Raw genomic sequence first — 24,669 nt, 5'->3', positions numbered from 1 at the left:
ACATAAACACATTTTCGGGTCTGGGAGACTTTTTCAACTTTGAGAAGTTATAACTTTGGTTCCAATCAACATTTTTTAACAATTTTTTTCACATGAAAATTCAGAATCTCAGAAACGTGACTGCATAATTGGCATTGCTGAAAAATGATTTAATGTTAAGTTATAAAAGAAAAACCATTAAGCAGAAATTAGAAATTGTTCAAAAATCCACTTTTCCTTTAAAAAATCTTATCTTTGCAACAAAAAACTTTTAAGGACTTTCAAATATGATGTTTTACAGCTAAGGAGTCATATTTTCAAAAAAATTATGGTATTGTCATTTCTTTTAAAAAGTATAATTATATATAGGGCGCGAATGTTTGTGCATGATCGCGTGTCGCGCGCGAAGAACCGCTGCGTGCGAGTGAATCGAGTGCTCGCTGTATTTCTTGAGAAAATCCGATGCTTGTCAATTTAATAGAATCAGAATTTGTTAATAAATTGAATTCGGTGAACACATCATAAACATTTTTGTCGTTTTTAATTGACATTCCCAATTTTTCGTGTAAAAATTTCGGCATTTTGAAGAAATGTGTTTTTACGTAATCTCGAACTAATGCAGAAAATTTTTTTGTTTTGTTTATGTTCAAATGAAGTAGGCCGCATTAAGTAAGCCGCAACGGTTTTTTGCGCGCGACATGGAATCATGCACGAACATTCGCGCCCTAATTATATAACAAGTAGAATATGAGGTATTTTTGGTTGTCTAAAAATCCACTTTTTTTTTAATCATATCTTTGCAACAAAAAATTTTTGAAGATTTTACAATACGGCGTTTTAAAGTTAAAGAATCATACTTTTAAAAAAAATTGTCACTGCCATTTCTATTAAAAACTATACTTACGTAACAAGGCGAATATGAGGTATTTTTGATAAACTGAAGGTGTCTAAAATTGAAAATTGATGTGTTTCATAATATATTTTGAACCCTACGCAGAAGTCCTTTTCTTCACGGCACTATAGTATTTTAACTTTAAACAGAGTAACATACAAAAACGGACCTGTTTGAATGTGTTTTGTTCAGTTTTTTTTTTACTCATAAAAAAATTTTATTTACACACTATATGAGTCCCATTGACCTTAACAAAACTTTGCTGCCGTGCCGTTTGAATTCTAGTTGACCAAAAAAGGTGATCAACCATATCAATCGAAAGAGATTTCAAACTTTTTTTTTACGTCCTGGTCTGAACCTTCTATCTTATTTCGTCTTCACACAGCAAGCGTTTGAAACTTTATATGAGGTTTCTTAGACTCACTTATGTGTTTAAAGGTTAACATAAGATGTGTCATAATAAACTTATAGTTAAATGAAAATAGTGAGCCTAAGTTTGTTGGTAGATATTTTTCCGTGATACGTTGTAACTGTGAGCGACCCCGTTTGTCGTTCCCGAAATGTAAACAGATTTACTTGGAAAAGTCACACAGAAGCGGCAATTGCAAGGGCTTAATTTACATACAGATACGGAAATCTTAAATGCTGCCTATGACAATCCTCGACAGAATAAAAAAATAACTCATGCTACTACCACTATTTTTATTTCTATTTCTATTTACGTTCATTTTTTTTCTTCATTGTTTTTTTTCTCAACTTTGTAAGCTCTCTTATTCTCTGACGAGAGCACTTACTGCGGGATTTGGCAGGAGGGAATAATGATATTGTATTAAATAAAGGCGCGTTTTATATAAAAAAATAGTCATGTTTACTCTGCAACGATCTCGCTTTGCACACAGGCGGTAAAACAACAGAGGCGAGAGCGCGAGGGATCGCCGGGAGAGAATTAGTTATCAACTCAATTTTTGGTGAAAGTATACACAAGATTTATTGTAAGATAAATTGCAATGGAATACAAAAGAAAATAAACGCGATGTAAGAGAAAATAACAGAATGCGGATATAAGGCAGACGCTATAAGAACGGAAAATTGGACAGACAATTCGCGGAATTATGTACAGACGGCCAGAGATTTAAATCCAGAGTCATTTACACAGCAAGTGCCTAGCGGCGTCGTGCGCATGTACCGACGAATTTGCGTTGTTTGGCGATCAGCTGAGAGCTATAAATAGACTCACGCTGTTTATGTTTCCTGAGCGCTTGTAGGCCGGATGGCCGCGCGGGCACGGCGGTACCGCGCCGCGAGATGTGGATCAGGCCTGATCGCTTGACTCCTTTTCTGGACCTGGATAACTTCTTTTTGGAACGGATTCGGAGAAAGAAGAGAGCTACGAGATGCGCGTTCTTGTGGCTTATATACCCGAGCTCGGTGGTAGGAGGATACTCGGGCAACGGTCGGAGACTCAGCGGAGTCAGCATTCCCGCCACTCGAGATTGGACACGAAGAAGCGGCGTGCTCCCGAACTTTTGAGATCGGCGACGACTGCGCGTGGGCGCCGAGATTGCCGTCGCGCGGATGCTTTGTTTAAACGCGCGCGAACGTGAAAAGTATTCTCGGCGTGTTGTGCTTTTTCGGCGGATGTTCGGCCGGACAGTGTGGGACGATGGACGATCCGGGAGGTAGTAACAGGGCGGTTTGTTACAACTCTCACACACCTACGACTCGTGATATATGTACATCTCAAATGCATACTCAGACATACAGATCACGACTCGCCGGTCTCATGCTGTAATTTTCGCTGAATTTTGTGACTACTACACTGCCACTACTTTGCTGTCCATCGCAATCGTAGGCAAATACATCGGCCTCATGCCTTGCGATTGTATTTCACTCTTGCAAAAGAAATTTTACTTCTTTTCCTATCACACGGCCTTTTTCGTCTACGCACAGTGACTCTGAAATTACAAGTAAGTCACCATCTACTCTTATTTCACCGATAGGAGACAATCGGCACGTACATCGCTCGATTGTTCCGAAATCATACCTGTCACGCCATTGCTCGGTATTGCTATTCACATTCTTACATGTACTGCTTATATCTAGTGTATATTTGTATGTTTAACACCGACAGGCGCCTACAACTTCTCACTCACCTTCTTGGCCCTCTTTCTCCCCCCTCCCCTCCCCCCCTTCTTTGTTTCTATTTCCTTTCTCACTCTCTTTATTCCTTCCTCCGCTTTCTGTTTCTCTCTTCTCTCCGTCTTTCCCTCTCTCGTCTTCTTCCTGTCTCTCTTTCTGTGCCTTTTTTAAATAAATTTGTTTACATTTCGGGAACGACAAACGGTCGCTCACAGTTCCAACGTACCACGGAAAAATATCTGTCAACAAACTCGTGCTCACTATTTCCATTTAATTGTAAATTTATTATGACACATTTTATGTTAATTTATGTTAATTTATTTAGATTATTTGATTAATTTTATATAATTAATAATATAGACACTTTAAGATCAACTCTCGGAAAAATATCGCTTTTTGTCTGAGTGACGCCGCCAGAATGAGAATATTCAGTACAAATGTTGGATATATTCAACACACATTTTAAAATGTACCTAATGATTAGGAAGGTTGAGCTGTAATTGAAGAGAATGCACTGAAGAGGATTTGAATTTTGAGTTGAAACGTTTGCGTACTTATACGTAAAGTTGCAAATTTGACTAGCGTCGAATGAACGCCATTTACCAACGTATCTAAATACTAATAAATTTCTATGTGCACATAAACACTTTGTGCTAACTCTTATTGGTCAAATTTTACCTTAAATTTTTGTTAAAAATTATTAATAGGGGAGGGTGGGGTAAATTCGATCTAGTTATAATTTTTGCTCTTTATAAGGCGCAAATATAGTCCGATTGTAAAACTGAAGGTGTTGTGGGAAAGATAATTTAATTTGCTTCATTTTTTTTAAAGGCCATTTAACGTATCTCTCTGTGTTGAACTATAACGAAAAATTTAAAAACGTTTTTTTTTTTATCCGATTTGGGACCTCTAGTTCCAAATCGGACCACCCCCTGGTGCAAATCGGACATTCCTATTTTTAAGGATTTTTAGATAGAATTTTTTAATGTATTTTTGTTAGAATTGAATAAAAACAAGTAATTTGACAGTTCTGCATAAAAATTTTATTCAGACAAGAAATTACTGACAGTATTATTAGACAGACTATATTATTAGAATTGAAATATAAAAAAACTCAATTTGAATTTGATGACTCATGATATTTTACGGATTTAATGTTCCTTGGACCAATCTAGTCGACTGATTACCAGTACTACATACCAGATTGCGGCGAGTTGTTTTTCTTTGATGAATTAGTTGGCTTATTTGGCTTTTTAGTGTTTCTTGCTTTTGTTTGCGTTGCTTTTTTTAGTTGATGCATTTGTTTCGTTGCTTCCTGTAAAGCAATCGTTTCAATCACAGTATCATTGATTAAAATAGTTGTTTTTCTCGGTTTTTGTCCGACCGGTATTTTTACGTGGAGGCGTTTTTGGACAAATAGATTAAAGTATTTTGCCCAAATTTACTTTTATCTCGCTATGTTCGTTTGGCGGATCAGTTACTGAATTGGGCAGGAAGTCAATTTCTTGGAAAACATCAGGATTCAATAGCCAAATGGCTGTTGCTTGAAAGTCCGATGTTATGTTTTGCTCGATGGTGCTAAATTCAAGCGCTCGAGCTGTGATTTGCAGTATATCATAAATCTTCATAGGTCTGCCAGGATTCATTTGCATCCAGTTATTGCACTGAGCATTAACTGCTCTTTTAAAAGGACCAAAGACGCTGACATCAAGCGGTTGTAGTTGATGTGAGCAATGTGAAGAAAAGGAAAGGACATGAATTCCATTAGCTCTGCAAAATTTCAACGTTGCGCAATGACCTATGAGACTTGTGATTGTCAAGCAATAACAAAAGTGGGTTTTCAATGGAAACGCATGTAAATTTCTAAAAATGTTTTATGAGGTATTTTTGGGCATCTAAAAATCCACTTAAAAAAAAAATCATATGCAACAAAAAACTTTGAAGAACTTTACAATACGGCATTTTAAAGCTAAAGATTCATACTTTCAAAAAAAAATTGTATCATTGTCATTTTTGTTAAAAAATGTACTTATGTTGCAACGATGCACCTCCGCATCGTTCTCCCTGGGGCCACGAACCGCTCTCCTGTCCGGCCGAACACCCGCCGACAAACGAACAGGCGCTACGCGCCGACAATCGCCTCACACACGCGCGCGCGAACGGTCCGACAAGCGCGCCGTTAAACGCCCGAAGTCCGCGTGCACGCGCACGGATTCGCACGCTCCTGGCATTGGAGCGACAGAGAGGCGTACGCTCAAGCGAGAGCGCGATACCGGACCGATCTCGGAGCAGCGGGGATGCTGTATTCCGAGGAGAACCGAACTCCACTCGAACATCCCCGACTCTCCGAGATCGGGGTATAAAAGGCGGACGATCTCACAGAGAGATCGACTCTTCTCCGGTCCAGCCTCCGAGCCAGACCCAGGAAATCCGCGTGGTAGAATGAGCTCTGTCACCGCCGAGAGATCTCGGCGATTTCCGATCCCGCTTTCCCGGCACCTAGGGAATCCGAGTGGTAGAGCGAGCTCTGCCACCGTTGAGAGATCTCAACGATTCCCTCAAACCCATCTCCGTCCGAGAGTCCGCGGTAACGACTGCCACCCAGGGGGTAGAGAGATCTCTGCCTCCATCGAGAGATCTCGAGGCAGCCGGCACCGACTCACGTCGGGGATTCCCTACTAAGGGAATCCCGCCGCGCACCTGTCGCGAATTCGCGGAACACCGGCGCGGCTTCTAACGTAGGGCGTCCCGACCCGCGCGCGTCGCGGATCGACAAGGCCGGCGGCGACGTAAACACCGTGGAATCCTCGCGACGACACCGAACCAAGCGTGAGCGAGACCGCGCTATCGTGCGCTCTCTCATACCGGCCGCGGGCCGAGTGCGCGCGACCGAGAGAATGTAAATAGATCCCCGTTCTGTAAATACCGCGTCTTATTATTGTGAAATCGCGTCACCGCACCGTCGCGGATACACCTCGTGTATCCCCGAACTACGTGCACATATTATCAGCATTATATCTCAAATAAAGTAGTTTCTCATTAAACGCACGTCCGATCTCGGAATTAATTAACCCGGCAACCTTCCTTCGAGCCCTGGCTTCCCTGAGCTCGTCCGCGCTCGGACAAAACACAGGTTGTTACAATGTAACAAGGCGAATATGAGGTATTTTTGATTAAATCGTGTCTAAAACTGAAAATGGATGTGTTTTATGATATGTTTCGGAAAAACTCCCTTTTCTACAGCATTTTATAGTATTCTAACTTTAGACAGAGTATATGTGAGTAACATCCGCAAACTGACCTATTTGAACGTATTTTGTCCAGCTTTTTTATGTAAAATACTCACAAAAAAAGTTTCACTTACACACTATATGGGTCGCATTGACCCTAACAAAACTTTGCTGCCGTGCCGTTCGAATTCTAGTTGACCAAAAAAGTTGATCAACCGAAATATCAATCGAAAGAGAAGATTTCAAACTTTTTTTACGTCTTGGTCCGAACCTCCTATCTCATTCCGTCTTCACTTCGCATAGCAAGCGTTCAAAACTTCATATGGGGTCTCTCAGACCCACTTACGTGTTTAAGGGTTAAATATCCAGGCTCTCGTGATAACACAGATGCACTTATCGGCCGAAGCCTATAAAGTTATCTACTGTATTGTAGGTCCGACTTGAACATCTAAAAAAAAGGTCCGATTTGGACACGGATTCTTTTAAACTTTGGAACAAATTTTATAATAAACTACAGAAGTGATTACATTCTTTAATTATCTTAAATCAATTATCTTTCAAATTTTTAACATCTTTTTTAAACACACCGATCCTGTAAAATACGGAAACACATTTTCGGGTCTGAAAGATTTTTTTTAACTTTGAGAAGCTATAACTTTGATTCCAATGAATATTTTTTACAATTTTTTTTTTTTTTTTAATGAAAGTTTAGAATCTCAGGAGTGTAAGTGCACAATCGGCATTGCCAAAAAATAGTTTATTGTAAAGTTATAAAGGAAAAACCATTAAGCAAAAATAAGAAATTGGTCAAAAATCTATTTTTCCTTCAAAAAATCATATTTTCGCAATAAAAAAACTTTTAAGGACTTTCAAATATGGCGTTTTAAAGCTAAAGAATCTCATTTTCAAAATAAAATTTGGCAAAGTCTTTTTTTTTTTTTTTTTAAGTAGAATTATGTAACATGAAGAATATGAGGTATTTTTGGGCATCTAAAAATCTACTTTAAAAAAAAATCATATCTTTGCAACAAAAAATTTTTAAAAATTTTACAATACGGCGTTTTAAAGCTAAAGATTTATACGTTCAAAAAAAATTATATTATTGTTATTTTTATTAAAAATTGTACTTACGTAACAAGGCGAATATGAGGTATTTTTGATTAAATCGTCTAAAATTGAAAATTGATGTGTTTCATGATATATTTTGGAAAAATTCCCTTTTCTACAGCATTTTATAGTATTCCAACTTTAGACAGAGTATATGTGAGTAACATCCGCGAACCGATCTGTTTGAACGTATTTTGTCCAGCTTTTTTATGTAGAATACAGAAAAAGTTTTACTTACTATATGGGTCACATTGACCCTAACAAAACTTTGCTGCTGTGCCGTTTGAATTCTAGTTGACTAAAACGTTAATCAATCATATCAATCGAAAGAGGAGATTTCAAACTTTTTTCACGTCTTGGTCCGAACCTTCTATCTCATTCCGTCTTCACACAGGAAGCGCTCGAAACTTCATATGGGGTCTCTCAGACTCACTTACGTGTTTAAGGGTTAAATTAATAATTTACAAGAATTTTCTTTTTTTTTTTTTTTTAATTTTTGCACGATGGCTGAAAATACATATTTGTGTTTATTCTATGAATGTTATAACAGAGAACTGTCAAATTACTGTTGGATGTTCTACATTGGATGTTTTATAAACACTTTACATTATAAATGGCACGCCAATCTGCTTAACCGTGGTTATTTAAATTAAAAAGGTCCGATTTACTCCACTCTTCCCTATAGAATGTCTGGAAAGATCGAAGCCAAATTATATAGTTCATACAATGTGTTAATAATGTCAAGTAGTTGAAATGTTTCATACAAATTTATGTCTGAAAATACTTGAGAAAAAGTTCTAAGCGGTCAAATATTTGTATATTTTTATAATTGTTATAGTAATTATAGTTTTAAAGGAAAAAACCGTTTTTTTAATGTTTTTATGGGTTTTTTTAGTTCTTTATTTCAAAGCTAGAAAAATTCCTTGAAAAAATTCACGTGTGTTTGTAAAACATTGCTTCTTTCCATGAAGATAATAATGATTGCATGTATTTTACTAAAATTAAATAAAAATAATATATAGTCGTGTAAGATAACTATTGCTGCTTCTTCCTTCTCACCGTGCCGCTTGCCGCGGCTGCCACTGGTCTGGCGACCAACGGGCGAGGCCCGTGTGCGGTGGATAGATAAAGTACGTGCTTATTTGCCGTCTTTGTTAATTTTTCTCTCGGTAACTATTGCGAATATTGAAAAATGGTAGAGGACTTTTCTGCTCAGTTTGACTTGTTCTATCAATTCACGAGATCACAGGCGAACTTTATCTGACACCCTGTATATATCCAGATGAAACAAAAGTCTGAAACATGTTGTAAAAATTTCCAAAAAACGTCTAAGGAATATCTTTACTTAAAGAAAATAAACAAGCTCGAGAGCCGCGCTGGGTGTTGAACGCAATAACCAAAACAAGTAGGTAAATTCGTGTGTACGTTCCGACCTTTAATAACGGTCTTCTTCAGTTCAAATAAGCATCAATTCTGTAGAAATTAGTCATGTTACGACTGTCGTTTTTAAGCAGATCTGATACGACATTCTTATATTATTTCAAACCGTAACATGACTAATTGTAAGACACAGTTTTTCGGAATCTACAGTGCACGATGCCTAAGCTTTCAAAACATGTCAAGACACGTTTCCGAGAGGTCTTGATTTTCTTTTGTTATCCTACAACTGACAGTCAATGGACGTTTTTGTTACTACGTACTTTCCACAGAATTGATGCAGAATTGATCCGTTCTCGGGTATTCTCGGGTCTAACCCCGTCGACGCCGTTCTTTGTGTCCGGCTCACCAGTAAACTGCACCCCACCGGGTGTCCACCCCCGCAGGATGAGATCACTTTGGTCTCCGCCGTCGACTACCCTTGCGTAGCGCGGAACTGTCCACCGCGCCGCGCACTGTCGATCCCGCGATTGCAACCGGCCGACGCACGGCCCAATCACGGTCAGTTTCACCGTTCCTCGAGTTTGCCGCCCCACAGCAACTCCTTTTAACCGATCTCGAACGTATATTGCATTATACGAGCTCGTCCGTTTATTCTTTAAAATTTCCGAATCCGTTCATTCCTTGTCCATAAGCCATTTATGCAATCTAGAATCGTTAGTAAAACATTACCATACATTTGCGCCGTTATCCGTACCTATTGTACGAGTTCGATCATTTTTAGTTTACTTATTAATGCGTATTCGCGCAGTCAATTATATTCCGTTCACTTACTGTTGTTTATTTTTGTACGTGAGCACAGCTCGCAAATATATTTCTTACGTTTTATATTTTACATCAACCTACGCCGTTATTATCATTTCGTGTCCACGAGACATTTCTTTGTTCTAGTCGAACTCTTCGGTTACTTATTCTTTTGTGTACATGAGTATATTGAGAAAATATGTTTACACGTTTATATTTTTATACCAAACCACGGAGTTATTATTGCTAAAAACCCTGGCATCCGGCGAGCACATCCGAGCAACCGATCCCGATATCCCGCACCGAAAAGTACCAGCGTTACACAATGAATACGTAATATATGAATAAGTAATATAATCATTATCAAAAACTCCCGTAAAAAGGATGACTTTGATACATTTTTCAAAATTTAAAATTTTATAGCGAGCTTGTATTTCCTGCTGTTACGAAGAAACTTATTGATTTTAGTTCACGATTTTCATGACAGTAAATACGAGTACACTATAAAATTTAAAATAGTAAAATATTACTGTAACCATAGTAACATTACCAGTACCAAAGTCGTTCTGTTTTGCGGTGTATGATTTTTTAATCCTAGCTTATCGCACTTACTTCGAGTCTGTAGCTTGCCACATTTCGGTATATGAAACGGTCCGAAAATAGAAAGAAAAATAAAAAAATTTTAACAAAAATAAGATTATACATAATTTCCTAGTTTACATTAATCTAATGGACATTAAAAATTAGGTAGCATGTGTTTTCGGTAGCATAGCAGAAATCAAATTTCGGAAAAAATTGAATATTTTTAGTTTTTTCCATCGATCTGAAAAAGCGGATTTTTTAAAACTATAATAATTATAATTTTCAAAGTATATTTGAAAGAATGTAACGAAGAGAAGCTTATATTCTTACAAAAAAGAAATTTTAAATATTTATTATAATTAGTAGGCAACTCACTTTTTTCATTTTTTGAAAAAGAAACTCACTTATTTTTTTTCTTTTTTTTCTTTTTGTACTCGAGTTAATCAGTCATATGAAAATACGTATGAGAAGAAATAGTAATATCGTATTACATTAGCGACTCCAATCCGAGAAAAAGAACGGTTGGTTAAATGGCAGTCGCAAGTTACTGTTTTCTGATTATAAATTATAAAGTTATTAAAAATTATTGTATGTTTAGCGTAGATATTCCTGATACATTTTTACTTAAAAAGAAAAAACTTGGATATTTGCAGATCTATTACTTGGGCTCATATTTCCATAAATTGAGAACTGCAGATACACAGAAGAACTCATTTGTTGTTTGTTATAATGAAACTACTAACTTAGAGGACATGAAAGTATTACAAATTTCAATACGATTGTGGTAAAAAATTTAAAAAAATAGTTTTTTTTATTATTTTTACACATTTTTTAAAAGACATGTTACTGTAACCTTATAAGATTGTATGTTTAATGCTTTAAAGAATAGTAATCTCTCTTTATGTAAAATGTTAATGCTGTCTTGTGATAGTTCCAATGTTAATAAATCTGTAGTACGTCAAATTAATGAGGTCATAAAAATGGAAAATACTAATTGAAAAGTACTAATTAGATATAGGAACATGCAATTTGCATGTAGTTCATAATTCTTTTAAGAAAACAATTAATTTTTTGGGTGTAATGTTGGCTCTTTCTTGATTCATCTTTATCATTAATTTCATAATGGGCCTAGTAGATTAAAAGATTATAGAGAGATCCAGAGAAAATTAAACATTCTTGTTTTTGAATTGTTTCTTAAGATGGGTATTCCTATATAACTCCGGTAAAAAAGCCTTAGAACAGTGACCTATTTTTTGAATACTTTCTAAAGTTTATTCCGTAAATTTGATCTTTTTCAACCTTTACAAATGCAGAAATACTCTGAAATTAAGAACTATTTAAAGTCTCCCACAAGGGAAATAAAAATCACATTTATAATTAACAATGTTAATCTTGAAATAAAGATAAGCAATGAGAGTCCACGCGGTTGTTGATGCGTGTATATAGAACTAATTTCTTTTAACATTAATATCTAGTACCGAAAATAACGAACGTTTCGACCCGATTTTGGGTCATCTTCAGCAAAAATACAAAATTAACGGAGAAAGCTCAACCTTATCACATAGCGAATACAATAACTCTATCCTATTCAGGTGTTAATTCGAGTGATTACACCATATTAAACTGGTCTCTGTGAAGTTAGCATCTCATTTTTTTGCACCACAAGTTTTTATGCAAGTGCTACTTGCAGCCTCAATTCTAGAATTCCTGATAGTTTATAACAATAGTTTTGTCGAAATAACATTAAAAATGATAATTTGAAAATATGATGTGCCAACTTTGCATGGCACTTCAAGTTTCGAAAAAATTGATTTTCACTATGGAATTCTATAGTTTTCGAAGAGTTCTAGAGTTCTCAATAAGTTACATTAACAGTTCCGATATACAGGGTGTTTCAGACCACCCGTACACCCCTTTTCTCTTCGCAGGATTAGGACCAATCAAAAATATGTTCAGACGAAAGTTGTAGAGTTTCAAAAGATCTATTCAATGATCTTATTAGTTTGACCTTGGATGGCGTCGCCAAGGTCAGATCGAAATCACATTAAGTTTTTTAAATGGAACACCCTATTTTTGATTCCAGAATCTAATAGCTGGTGTCAAGACCTTTCCAAAACACTATAAGAATGTTTATTTTCGTTGACTACTTTCCGAGTTGTGCGGCTTGAAAGTTACACTACCGCCAGCATCAGCATTACTCAAGATGTACCATGTGGTGGTTACTTAGTCGGATTTAATCTTGTGTGTGGGTGTGTGCATACGTGCATGCGTATGTGTATGGGGGAGGAAAAGGGGAGTCAAAGTTTTATGTACTCTGCTTTTGTTTATTAACTGGATTGATTATGTTTGATGATCAATCATGTCCAGATTAACTGTATGCATTTTCCCGTGCTTAGCATTATCCAGAATGAACGACGTGGACGTGACGAGAATTTCATCCCATTGGGGTGCTTGATTCACGTGAGTCCCCTTGCCTCTCACGTTTGGGGTGCTTGATTCACGTGAGTCCCCTTGCCTCTCACGTTTGGGGTGCTTGATTCACGTGAGTCCCCTTGCCTCTCACGTTTGGGGTGCTTGATTCACGTGAGTCCCCTTGTCTCTCACGTTTGGGGTGCTTGATTCACGTGAGTCCCCTTGCCTCTCACGTTCGGGAATGAATGAGTGTATGTTTTGTTAAGCGACTAAATGTTCAAAGTAAGCACCATTCTCTGCGATGCAAGCATCAACTCTATTTTGAAAATCATTGGTTGCTCGAAGAATTTCCTCGGCACGTAAGGATCGAATTGCTTCACTTATTCTACGAATCATATTATCCCTCGTAGTCGGACGTTCATGATAGACCAAGTTTTTTATCCTTCCCCAGAAATAATAATCAAGGACGGTGAGATCTGGTGATCGGGGTGGATAATTGATTGGACCGTATTTGCCTATACACTTGTCGGGGAACATAGTATTTAATGCCGCACGAGCAACTCTCGATGTATGAGACGGACATGCATCTTGTTGGAACCACATGTTCAGGCGCAATTGCAGAGAAATATTTTCTAGTAAGACAGGAAGATCTGTCATTATCAAGGCGGAATATCTATCACCGTTTAGATTTTCGTCAAAGAAAACAGGACCTATGATTTGACTTCCAATAATTCCACACCAAACATTGACTTTCCAAATGGTTTGATGATCTACTTCTCTCAACCAGTGAGGATTATTTTGTGCCCAATAACGAGAGTTCCAAGTAATAACAGATCCATCACTTTTAAGTGTACATTCGTCAGAAAATAAAATTTTCAAGTGGAAATCAAGTGGTTGCTGTCTTATAAAGTTGCAAAATACAAGTCTCTGTCTAATATCGTTATAATTCAACGCTTGATGAACAGACATTCTGTAAGGGTGAAATTTGTTATTTTTTAGAATGCGCCAAACACTGATTTTACTAACACCAGAATCTTGTTCTCGTCGTCTTAAAGAATCATAAGGGTTCAATTCTGTCGATGCAAGAATTTCCACTGTTCTTTCATCCATAATCGGACGACAAATTTGTGTACCTTTGTTATGTTGAGGCTGAACGACACCTTTAATTTTGATTCGTTTAGCCAAACGTGAAAAAACATTTCGCGAGTGAGGAGTCCGATCAGGATAACGTTCCCGCCACAATCTTTCCGCTGCAATGAATGTACCTCGACACTCACCTAAAATTAGCAGCATATCATATGCTTCTTCATTGGAATAGGACATGGCTAAATAAACCTAGACTAATAAAGAGGGTCGGATTTTTGTTGCGCGATTGATACTGATATGACGGTTATTGAAGACGTAGGTGACAAGTTTGATAGAGTTATTGTCACTCGTGTTGAGTTGAGTCACAATAGCGTTGTGGTGAATACATCTCTACTACATCCTATGCAAATAACAATATGTATAAAATCACGAGTTAGACATCGTTACGCAGAAAGCCGCGCTCGTTATTGCTCGTGTGCTACCGATAAAGTAATAATGTAATTACATAATATTATGACATACATATGTATGTGACTATCTACGGTCGCGACAGCTAACTTTCACGATTTTTCATGATCTGTTTTTGTTGGCCCGGCTCGCGTGTTTACTTTCTTTGTGTCGGCTGCACGGCTTTCTGCGTAACGCGTGATTTTATATTGTTATTTACATGGTGTTGGCGGTAGTGTAACTTTCAAGCCGCACAACTCGGAAAGTAGTCAACGAAAATAAACTTTCTTGTAGTGTTTTGGAAAGGTCTTGACACCAGCTATTAGATTCTGGAATCAAAAATAGGGTGTTTCATTTAAAAAACTTAATGTGATTTCGATCTGATCTTGGCGACGCCATCCAAGGTCAAACTGATAAGATCATTGAATAGATCTTTTGAAACCCTACAACTTTCGTCTGAACATATTTTGGTCCTAATTGGTCCTAATCCTGCGAAGAGAAAAGGGGTGTACGGGTGGTCTGAAACACCCTGTATATGTGTGTATACAGGGTGATTCAGAATAACCCGTTGTCTTTTAAGGGACGTATTCCTGATCAAATTCTAAAACGATTTTTCCTTTGCCAAAAATTTGTCAGACGCTTAGATTTTAGAATATCAGCCGATTAAGTTAGCGTATCAAGCATGTCGAATACAGATGGTACGCAGGGGCGGCGCACTCACCATTACGTGCGGGTGTGTCGAGAGGTGCCTGCTGCGCTCAGCTGATACAACACACAAGTATTTCTCCCTTCTCACTCATTCACTCACTCACTCTCTCTCTCTCTCTCTCTCTCTCTCTCTCTCTCTCTCTCTCTCTCTCTCTCTCACGCGTTGCCTTCGAGCAACTTTCCTCCCACCTATTGACCTACAACCTTCTTGATCCTCTCCAAACCGGCTTCCGAAGGGGGCATAGCACACAAACGGCTCTACTGAAGCTGCTCGACGATGTGAGACTGGCCATCGATAAAAGGATGGTCACTTTGCTCGTCCTGTTCGACTTTACAAAGGCCTTCGATACGGTCTCTCACGAGCTCCTTCTTCGTAAGCTGTGCTCCTTCCGCCTGTCTCCCTCCGCCTGCCAATGGGTGCGGTCCTACCTTACGGGGCGTCACCAGCGCGTGCGTGGCCCGGACGGCTTCTTCTCGTCTTGGATGCCTGTTCTCGCCGGGGTCCCCCAGGGCTCGGCTCTCGGCCCCCTGCTCTTTTCACTCTTCATTAACGATCTCAGATCCGTCCTAAAACATTGCAACCACATCCTGTACGCGGACGACCTTCAAATTTACATTTACTTTCCACCTGCTGAAATTGACGCTCTCGCTAAGGTCAGAGCGGACATTGCCGCAATCGAGTCCTGGGCCCAGAACAACTTTCTCATCCTTAACGCTCGCAAAACCAAATCCATGCTCCTGGGGTCCTCTAAATTCATCAACAGCATCCCCTCCTCTCGTATCCAACTTCACCTCAACGGCGCACCAATTGAAACAACCGACAAGGTCACAAATCTCGGCATCTGTCTATCCAGCTCTCTCAGCTGGTCGGAACAAGTTCGCGGCACCTCGAGCCGCGTCAACGGTATCCTTTGGCGGCTAAAAGCTTTCTCCGGCTGCCTCTCCTTGCGCCTCCGTACTCAGCTCGTCACGGCTCTCATCTTCCCCGTCTTTGACTACTGTGCGGCCCTCTTTACAGATTTAACGGGGCAACAAAAACTAAAGCTAAGACGCCTAATGAACTCATGCGTGCGGTTCATTTACAATCTTCGCAAGGATGAGCACATTTCGGGGTACTACGAGAGGTTGGGGTGGCTCAGCTCTGACGACAGGAGGGAGTATCTCACATGTTGCCTCCTATTCTCTATCATCCTTAATTCGTCTCCCCCCTATCTCTCGGAAAATTTCCGTCCTCTTCACCGCCCTCTCTCACACCTGCGCTCCTCCCCCTCCTCTTCCCTCGATCTTGCCATCCCCTTCTGCCGCACCTCCACCTACCAACGTTCCTTTCATTCGACCGCATGCTCTCTTTGGAACAATCTCCCTCCTGCCGTCAGGGAGACTGCCTCAACTAGCGCCTTTAAGCGCTCGCTCTTCGGCTATTTATTGAGCCGCGGTCGTGCTATAATCCCTCCCCCCCCCCGCCAGGCACATAGCGCTCCTCAACTTCACTCACTACAAACATTACTATCACCGATATGTTATTTCATTTGTTTTGTTTTGTTATTACAGAATTATTACATAGTTTAGTTATCTCAGTTATATCTACTTCTTCTTTGCAGCTTAGTATTCTCCTGCAATTTCGTTTGTTCTTAGTTTGTAAGTGATATTATTGTTACTCTCTACGTTTTTCTGTACTTCTGTGCGTCCTTAGAGGGCTTGCCCTAGGACAGAATAAATGCTTATTCATTCATTCATTCTCTCTGTCACATCACAATACTAGCTTTAACTTACAACTGTAATTAATTTTCATCTTAATTTTAATGATTTTAATAAGAGAAGTGCCAGGAAATTTTTTGTACAGTCGAAGAATCGAACAAAGAATTGCACGAAATCTACAAAAGTATTTACATCTCGAGTTTTTAGAAACAGTAGTACTTTTTTTGTTACAGAGAGAGAGAGATAGAGAGAGGGGAGGGGGGAGAGCAAACGCGCGCGCGCACGTGCACGCGTACTTGCATGAACAAGTTTGGACATGCATTTACTTACGTATTATTCTGTACAGCAATCAATTAGTTGTCTCCACGATGAGACAGACCAAAGTTTCTTTGATCCTCTCGTAAAGTATCACTTTAATATTATAATACACAATTCATTCACTTGATCAATAAAACTTCAGTAACTAATTAACGATCACTTCGAGTAACGATCACTGTAAATAATTATTAGTCATTTGGCGTGCGAAGATATGTATCTCGATAAAACTCGTGTTTACGCGCGACGAACAGACAACACGTGTTTACTCGACAACAGGAAAGAGCCGACTGATTTTATGGGATACGTTATGATCAAATATGAATGCGTGATTGGTCGAACAGAAATTAGAACGCGGCAATTTAAAAGTAAAGTAGTGATTAATATTGTTTATAATAATAAAATTTATTGAAAAATATTTTTCTATTTATTTTAATAAAATTATTTTTTTATATCAAGAGATTCTACACTGAGAAAAAAAGTTATTAAATTTTAATAAATATTTGTTTGAATACTTGCGATGACATAATTTATTAAATGTAATTAAATATCTAGATTTCGTGCAATTCTTTGTTCGATTCTTCGACTGTATAAAGACTTTCCTGGCACTTCTCTTATTAAAATCATTAAAATTAAGAAGAAAATTAATTACATTTTTAAGTTAAAGCTAGCATTGTGATGTGACAGAGAGAGAAAGAGAGAGAGAGAGAGAGAGAGAGAGTAAGAGGGGAGAAAGACTTGTGTGTTGTATCAGCTTAGCGCAGCAGGCACCTTACGACACACCCGCGCGTAACAGTGAGTGCGCCGCCCCTGCGTAACATCTGTATTCGACCCGTGATACGCTAACTTAATCGGTTGATATTTCAAAATCTAAGCGTCTGACAAATTTTTGGCAAAGGAAAAATCGTCTTAGAATTCGACCGGGAATACGTCCCTTGAAAGACAACTGGTTATTCTGAATTACCCTATATATATATATATATATATATATATATATATATATATATATATATATAGGGTGATTCAGAATAACCTTATGTGTCCTTGAAGAGACATATTTCTGAGGTTATTCTGAAACAACTTTTTCTTTGGCAAAAACTTGTCCGAAGCATAGTTTTTAAATAATAAAAGGAAATAGTTATCCAATAACCGGGCGCGTATAACAGTGAGGCAGGGCCGGCGCAACTCACCGTTTGATATGGGCGATTACGTAAGGCGATCGCAGTGATAAGCTGACAGCTCGAACACTGCTTTCCCTCCCTTTTCCCTCTCTCTTATTCTCTCTAAAAACCTCTATCCCATTCTCATTCTCATTTTTTTCTTATTTATTTATCAGTTCGTACACTAACACTGAAATAATGCTAAAATTAAAAACGATATTTAATTATTTGATAACGCCTTGCTTTTAATAATTCTGTACGTGTAAAAAAATATTTTTTTTTTTAAGTTAAAAATACCATATTTAAAATGCGTGAATGAAAAATAAAAATGCAGAGTGAGAGAGAAAGAGAGAGAGAGAGACGAGTTTGATCAAATTTGAACGTGTATACTCACTTAACATCCTGCACAGCAATCAGCCTTTATCTTTATCGAAGACAAAATATCCAAACTCGAGATTTTTCTTTTTTCTTCTTAAATCACATCACTTGTCACATTCACTGCAATCATTCTCTTGATCGAAAAATACTAACGCATCACTTCATACAAATCACAATCGTCAATTACTATTAGTCACTACTAATCACGCGTGGGAATTACTCAAAAAATGAAACACGTGCATGTACCGTAATCTCGAAGATTTCAAGGTCTTCCCGGTTTTTGACGACCGAAAGACTGAGTTTCATATGAGACAAGTGACAGTCGCTCGAGAAACGTGAGCCGTCAACGCGCCGCGGGTGCAACGTTTGGGGCTCGTCCGGAATGACCGTGAAATCTTCGAGTTCATGGTCACAGGCTAAACACACGAGAGCAACAGTATTTTTAATTTTTAGTTATCGCGTTCTAACTTTTAAAACGTCAATCACGCAGTGATACCGCGAACAATAAAATTAGTTGACTGCTTGCTCGTGAAGCAAAGAGGATATAACCTAACCTAACCTAACCTTTTTTTTTTTTTTTATAGTTGGGAAACGCCTTTATGGGTCCCCGGTCCTGTGGGGACAGGAACGCGGGGTATGTGAGACTCATTGAACTGACTAGCCGACATACTCACTAAACTTTTCCGGCATCTGGGCTCGGGACGGATCACGGGATCAAACTAAGCATGCACCGCGATCCGTCCTAGCCCAAACGGGTCCCCGCCCAAGGGCAGAAACCCCCCTCCGGAGTTAGTGGCCAGAACTCGACCGAAGTCGAGCCCCAGCCGCCCGAACCGGGACGCCGGGAGTGCGTCGGGCCCCCTTGGGAGAGGGCCCTAGGTACGCACTCCCGCGTCCCAAGCCCCGAGACGGGTCAGCCGGGCAACTACCCCGCCGCTGATTCCGCCCGAGGCGTACCTCCTCAACGGTGGGGAGGGTGGGACCCTCTGTCCGGTCTAGCCGGCGCTGTGAGGGTCCCCCCTTCCCACCGTTCCTTCTCGGCTCGGCTCAAACCCCCGTAGGGGGAGACCTTAGCCGCGCCGGCGGGCCCTCCCGGCGACGACGCGCATGACGCCGCCACCGGGAGGGCCCCCCAAACCTAACCTAACCTAACCCAACCTCTTTGTTGTAAACACGTGTCGTGTGTTCGTCGTGTAAACACGCGTTTCTTTCTTTGAGTAATTCTCACGCGTGATTAATAGTGACTAATAATAATTGACAATAGTGATTTGTATAAAGTGATTAGTAATTTTTGATCAAGACAATGATTGCAGTGAATGTGACAAGAGATGTGATTTAAGAAGAAAAGAGGAAAGTCTTGAGTTTAATATGAATATTCTGTCTTTGTGAAGATAAAGCTGATTGCTGTGCAGGATGATAAGTGAGTATACACGTTCAAATTTGATCAAACTTGTCTCTCTCTCTTTCTCTTTTTCTCTTTTACTCTGCATTTTTATTTTTCATTCACGCATTTTAAATATGATTTTGACTTAAAAAGAATATTTTTTTTACTTGTACAAAATTATTAAAAGAAAGACGTCAAATAATTAAATATTGTTTTCAATTCTAGCATTATTTTAGTGTATGAATTGATAAATAATTAAGAAAAAAATGAGAATAAGAATGGGATAAAGGTTTTGAGAGAGAATGAGAGAGGGGAAAGGGAGGGAAAGCAGTGTTCGAGCTGTCAGCTTATCACTGCGATCGCCTTACGTAATCGCCCATTGAACGGTGAATTGCGCCGGCCCTGCTTCACCGCTATATGCGCCCGGTTATTGGATAACCGTTTCTTTTTATTATTTAAAAACTTCATGCTTCAGACAAGTTTTTGCCAAAGAAAAAGTTGTTTCAGAATAACCTCAGGAATATGTCTCTTTAAGAACATAAAGTTATTTTGAATCATTCTATATACGAGAGCTATTTTTTAATTAACCTCCGATTACATTGTACAAAATTCCTAGTTGCAATACAGAACCCGCTCTTGCGCAATTAAGTTGGTAGCACTGTTACCTGTTTGCCCATTATTAGTAATAGCGTTTTCGATTGGGATGCATTGGTTGCACTCAGTGTCAGGCGCGTGTTCGATTGGCAGTGCCAATGCGCACTTGGCTAGTGTCACGTGTTCGTTTGAACGCACGACACTCGTATAGTGCGCACTCAGTGCGCACTAAGTGGCACGAGATATTTTGACCGTGCCAGTTCAGTGCATTGGATGCATGCAAGCATCAGTGCATTATTGTAAGCAATAACGAACGAAGTTTCAAATTTGAAAAGATGAGCAATCCGGATTTGGATCTTTTTAATATTTTGGAGACATTGAAATCTTCTTCTAGTTTAAGCAAGGAAGAAGAAATAATTGCAATCTTCCGAACTAGAAGAATGATTCCAAAAACTGTAATTATGTAGCATGTGTGAAAAAAAATGGATAATGACACCATTAAGTAAGTGTTATATCTTTTATACAAGTACATCAATTTTATACCTTTTTTAAAATATAATTAATTACTTGATGTAATATAATAGCATTTTTTTAATGATTATATACTATTTAATTACATATAGTAAAAATCATTACTTACTGAGCACGAGATTACTTTTTTGAGGTTACTTTTTTCTTTTTCGCGTGATCTATTATAATTAACTTAAGTGACATTTGCATTAAAAATTTGGGCGTGTTCTTTTGCATTTGCACTATTCAGTGCAACTCATGGAACTTGTCCAGTGTTGGCGTGAACTGAGTGCGCACTGGTGCGCACTAACTTTTTCCCAATCGAAAACGCTATAAGAATGCCATTGTTACTGAGAATCAAACAGCGAGCGTTTAAATATGTCGACTACGATCGAGTTTCCCGCCAAGTGCGAAGTGCGTTCCGTTATTCGCTTTTTGCAGGCCGAAGAAAATAATGCAGCTGAAATTCATAGAAAAATGTGTCGTGTGTACGGTAATGAATTCATGAGTGACGGCGTGGTGCGTGATTGGTGTAGGAAATTTCGAGAAGGACGTACCGACATTCACAACGAGGCCGGCAGAGGAAAAAAAATCTGTGGCAACTGAAACCATCGTTCAGCAAGTGGATCAAGTTGTTCGTGAACGGCGTCTTTTTACCATTTCTGAACTGACCGATACCTTTCCTCAAATTTCAAGATCTTTTCTGTATAAGATTATTACGGAAAACTTTGGATATCATAAGTTATGTGCGCGGTGGGTCCCGAAGATGCTGACTGACGGCCACAAGACTCGGCGAATGGGCTCGGCTGTAATGTTTCTTCGACGTTACCATGATGAAGGGAACGAATTTTTGAAGAAGATTGTCACGGGGGATGAAACGTGGGTCAAATTCGAAAATCCAGAAACAAAAGAATAGTCGAAACAGTGGATGCACAGCCATTCTCCAAACAAACCGAAGAAATTTAAGCAAACCTTCTCAAACAAAAAGCAGATGTTTCGTGTTCTGGGATCAAAAGGGAATCTTGATCGTCGACTTTATGGAACAGGGAACAACAATCAACACAGCTAGATACTGTGAAACGCTGCAGAAATTGCGCAGAGCAATAAAGAGCAAACGGAGAGGAATGCTGTCATCGGGAATTGTTTTGTTGCATGACAACGCTCGACCTCACACTGCCGGGCCGACGCAATGACTTATCGAAAAATTCAAATGGGATATATTCGATCATCCGCCGTATAGCCCGGACTTGGCACCTAGTGATTTCCATCTGTTCCTTCACATGAAGAAGGCACTAGGAGGACAACGTTTCAATTCAAATGAGGAACTACAGATCGGCGTGACAAACTGGCTACAAAAACAGGCGGGAACGTTCTTCGCAGAGGGTATAAAAAAGCTCGTGACTCGATATGAAAAATGTTTGAATCAAAATGGCGGAAAAATAGTTTAAGTATGTATATATTATAACTTTTGTAAATAATACATTATAAAAATTCATTGTTGTTTTTTATTACAGCGCTATCGGAGGTTAATTAAAAAATAGCCCTCGTATATATATATATATATATATAGTTTTAAATCCGCAAGCTGGCATTGCATTGCAAGAGTAAAGTACTATCTTGTTGAGAGTTCTGGACAAGTTCTTGGCATTTTTTGATAGTTTTGCAATAGTTTTAAAGCTTTCTATAGGTTTTGTCGAGAGTTTTGCTTCTAACCATTTTTTAATTATTTTCAAACTAACGCGCTGACACTGCACTACAAGAGTAAAGTATCATCTTCTTGCGAGTTCTGGACGAGTTCTTAGCATTTTGCGACAGTTCCCTAATAGTTCTAAAGCTTTTCATAGGTTTTGTCGACAGTTCTCGTCTCTAACCATTTTTTAATAATTTTTAAACACGCGAGCTGGCACCGCACTACAAGAGTAAAGCACCATCTTGTTGAGAGTTCTGGATGAGTTCTTGGCATTTTTTGATAATTCCGCAATAGTTTTAAGCTTTTCTATAGATTTTTCTGAGAGTTTTCGCCTTTAACCATTTTTTACTAATTTTCAAACTAGCGCTCTGGCACCGCACTACAAGATTAAAGTATCATCTTGTTGCGAGTTCTGGACGAGTTCTTGGCATTTTTCAATAATTCCGCAATAGTTCTGAGTCTAGAACTTGCAACAAGATGGTACTGCTGCACTCTTGTAAATGCGGTGTTACCGCGCGAGTTTGAAAAATAGTAAAAAATGGTTGAAGGCTAGAACTCTTGATGAAACCTATAGAAAGCTTTAGAATTATTGCAGAACTATCGAAAAATGCTAAGAACTCATCCAGAACTTGCAATCAGATAATACTTTACTCTTGTAATGCGGTGCCAGCGTGCTAGTTTGAAAATTAGTAAAAAAATGTTAGAGCCGAAAAGTCTTGACAAAAACTATAGAAAGTTTAGAACTATTTTGGAACTGTTAAAAAATGTCAAGAACTCGACCAGAACTTGCAATTAGATGATACTTTACTCTTGTAGCGCGGTGCTGGCGTGCAAACTTAAAAATTATAAAAAAATAGTAAAAGGCTAGGACTTTTGACGAAACCTATAGAAAGCTTTAGAACTATTGCAAAATTGTCACAAAATGCTAAGAATTTGTGCAGAACTCCCAACGAGATAGTACTTTACTCTTGTAGTGCGGTGCCAGCTTGCTGGTTTAAAAATAATTAAAAAGTGGTTAGAGGTAAGAACTCTTGATGAAATCTATAGAAAGCTTCAGAACTATTGCGAAACTATCGAAAAATGCCAAGAACTCGTCCAGAATACTTAACAACATGGTACTTTATTCTTGTAGTGCGGTGTCAACGTGTGGATTGAAAAATTGTTTAAATATATATATATAGGTTGGAACTGTTAATGTAATCTATTGAGAACTTTAGAACTCTTTGGGAACTATAGAATTTCCTAGTCGAAAACAATTTTTTTGAAACTTGAGGTGCGGACAAAGAAATTAAAAATTTTTTAAAAATTATTTAATGACCAGAACTATTGTTTATACTTATTAAGAACTTTAGAACTCTTTGAGAACTATAGAATTTTATAGTCGAAATCAATTATTTTAAAACTTGAGGTGCCACGCGAAGTTGGCACCTCATATTTTTAAATTGTCATTTTTAATGTTATTTTGATAGAACTATTGTTATAAACTATCAGGAACTCTAGAACTGTTGAGGGTGCAAATAGAACTTGCATAAAAACTTGCGTTACAGAAAAATGAGATGCTAACTTTACAGAAACATTAAATTGTGACAACAAGTATTAGTAGGAAGATTGATTCTGTAAGTTACAACGACTTGCCATGCGAAAGAAGAAGATGCAAAGAATACAGTAGTTGACGCTGGCATATGGTTGAAATTCAATGTATAAAAATTCAAATCTACAGCGTTGCCCCAAGCGTCAATAGTTTTGTTCATTGGCACGGTCCAATCAATACTGATCAAGGTTTTTGGTGTATAGAAATTAATTTCACAACTTCCCTCCGAGCTTCGACCGTTCCGTTCAATGATCCTATCAGATCGGTATTGTTCAAGGTTTTTTTGGTTGTGAGAAGTAACGGCAAATTAATCGATGCTGTTCAAGGTTTTTTTGGTTGTGAGAAGTAACGGTAATTGTTCAAGCGGATGAAACAAATAAGTCTAGGTATGGCGACTAATTATATGATTAAGATTACAATCTGTCTACGATATAAGCATAAGCATGGTGCAAAAATTCTGTGTCTGCTTGTCTATTGAGGCCATTCTCTTGGCGTTTAATATGCAACATTTCCGAAATTAAGCGTTTTCCCAGGTATCGTTTTTTGTCAAAAATTTGTTAACAATGTTAATATTTTTGAGAAAGTG

General features: G+C 38.5%; 1 protein-coding gene across 1 annotated transcript in view; it reads left to right on the top strand.

Annotated features, from left to right (window-relative positions):
• The window catches only part of LOC105199966 (target of rapamycin complex subunit lst8), a 62,113-nt gene that overhangs the window by 11,244 nt on the left and 26,200 nt on the right, over positions 1 to 24,669 (top strand). The gene's annotated exons all lie outside the window — the stretch shown is intronic.

The sequence above is a fragment of the Solenopsis invicta genome, chromosome 11, assembly GCF_016802725.1.
Source record: "Solenopsis invicta isolate M01_SB chromosome 11, UNIL_Sinv_3.0, whole genome shotgun sequence".
NCBI lineage: Eukaryota > Metazoa > Arthropoda > Insecta > Hymenoptera > Formicidae > Solenopsis > Solenopsis invicta.
This window is presented reverse-complemented; position numbering and strand designations above follow the sequence as displayed.